The sequence below is a fragment of the Arachis duranensis genome, chromosome 4 (genome assembly GCF_000817695.3).
Source record: "Arachis duranensis cultivar V14167 chromosome 4, aradu.V14167.gnm2.J7QH, whole genome shotgun sequence".
In the NCBI taxonomy this organism is placed as follows: Eukaryota; Viridiplantae; Streptophyta; class Magnoliopsida; order Fabales; family Fabaceae; genus Arachis; species Arachis duranensis.
The window spans coordinates 22,396,492-22,398,751 of record NC_029775.3 but is presented as its reverse complement, the minus strand read 5'-3'; the positions used below and the strand labels follow the sequence as shown (position 1 = coordinate 22,398,751).

The following is a 2,260-nucleotide window of genomic DNA, read 5'->3' as shown; positions in this document are numbered from 1 at the left end:
AAGCATGTCAGAGGGACATTTTCTGATCAATTGTTTGTATCTTTCCCAGGCTTCATAGAGGGATTCTCCATCCTTCTGTCTGAAGGTTTGGACTTCCACTCTAAGCTTACTCAATTTTTGAGGTCATTAGAGAAACTAATTGAGGCTTAAGCTCAAAGTTGTTTGCTCCAATGGCAGGGATAGAGATGCTTCTCCCATAGAAGTTGGGAGTAGGTGCAGTAAAGTCACCCAGCACCTTTCTTGCATTGTTGGCATTGTTGTTGTTTTCGGCTGCCATGGATTCTTCTTCTTTGAAGATTTCTATTAGGTCCTCTACAGAGAATTGTGCCTTAGCTTCTCTTAGCTTTCGCTTCAAGGTCCTTTCAGGTTCAGGGTCAGTTTCAACAAGAATGCTTTTGTCTTTGTTCCTGCTCATATGAAAGAGAAGAGAGCAAGAAAATGTGGAATCCTCTATGTCACAGTATAGAGATTCCTTGAGGTGTCAGAGGAAAAGAAAAATAGAAGACAGAGGTAGAAAATTCGAACTTATCAAGAAAGATGGAGTTCGAATTGTGCATTGAGGAATAGTGTTAGTCCATAAATAGAAGGATGTGAGAGGAGGGAAGGTGATTTTCGAAAATTAAGTAAAAGAATTTGAAAACATTTTGAAAAACATTAATTAATTTTCGAAAATAAGAGTGGGAAAGAAGTCAAGTGATTTTTTGAAAAAGATTTTGAAATTAGAAGTCAAAAAAAAAAAATTTGATTGAAAACTATTTTGAAAAAGATGTGGTTAAGAAGATATGATTGGTTTTAAAAAATGTGATTGAGAAAATATGATTTGAAAATAATTTTAAAAAGATTTGATTTTAAAAATTAATAACTTGGCTCTCAAGAAAAGATATGATTCAAACATTAAACCTTTCTCAACAGAAAAGGCAACATACTTGAAATGTTCAATCAAATCATTAATTGTTAGCAAGAATCTTTAAAAAAAAGAAAGAAATTGATTTTGAAAACATTTGATTGAAAAGATATGATTTGAAAAAGATTTGATTTTGAAAAACTTTGAAAACTTGAAAAAAAATTGATTTGAAAACAAAATTCTCCCCCTTGTGCCATCCTGGCGTTAAACGCCCAGAATGGTGCACATTCTGGCGTTTAACGCCCAATGCACTACCTTTTTGGGCGTTAAACGCCCAACCAGGCACCCTGGCTGGCGTTTAAACGCCAGTCTGTCCTTCTTCACTGGGCGTTTTGAACGCCCAGCTTTTTCTGTGTAATTCCTCTGCTGCATGTTCTGAATCTTCAGTTCCCTGTACTATTGACTTGAAAATAGAACCAAGATCAAATAAACAATGCATGCAAGACACCAAACTTAAAATTAGACACTAGACTCAAACAAGAAACATAAAATGTTTTTGGTTTTTTTTTTATTTTGAATTTTTTTTTGTGTTTTTTCGAAAATTATGTGGAAATAGAAAATAAAGGTTTCAGAATTCTTAATTTGGATTCCAGGAATCATTGCAATGCTAGTCTAAGACTCCGGTCCAGGAATTAGACATGGCTTCACAGCCAGCCAAGCTTTCAAAGAAAGCTTCGGTCCAAAACACTAGACATGGCCAATGTCCAGCCAAGCCTTAGCAGATCATTGCTCCAATAGCAAGATTGATAGAAATCAACAAGCTCTTGTGATGATCAGTTGAAACCTCGGTCCAATAAGATTAGACATGGCTTCTCAGCCAGCCAGATTTCAACAGAACATCATGAAACTCTAGAACTCATTTTTAAGAACTCTGAAAAATACCTAATCTAAGCAACAAGATGAACCGTCAGTTGTCCATACTCGAAACAATCCCCGGCAACGGCGCCAAAAACTTGGTGCACGAAATTGTGAACAATACTTTTCACAACTCTCATAATCCCCAGTAATGAACCCCAAAAACTTGGTGTTCAATACCATGGCATAAACACAACTTCGCACAACTAACCAGCAAGTGCACTGGGTCGTCCAAGTAATAAACCTTACGCGAGTAAGGGTCGATCCCACGGAGATTGTTGGTATGAAGCAAGCTATGGTCACCTTGTAAATCTTAGTCAGGCAGACTCAATTGGGTATAGATGATATATGAATAAAACATAAAGATAAAGATAGAGATACTTATGCAATTCATTGGTAAGAGCTTCAGATAAGCGAATGGAGATGCTTGGTCCCTTCCGTCTCTCTGCTTTCCTACTGTCTTCATCCAATCCTTCTTACTCCTTTCCATGGCAAGCTTAA

The 2,260-nt window shown here is 36.7% G+C and overlaps 1 non-coding gene across 1 annotated transcript; it reads left to right on the top strand.

Moving 5' to 3' along the window:
• LOC127747276 (small nucleolar RNA R71) lies at positions 1-108 on the top strand. Its single transcript, XR_008009077.1, has one exon. It is a non-coding gene; the product is annotated as a small nucleolar RNA R71 (small nucleolar RNA).
• The last annotated feature ends 2,152 nt before the right edge of the window (positions 109-2,260 follow it).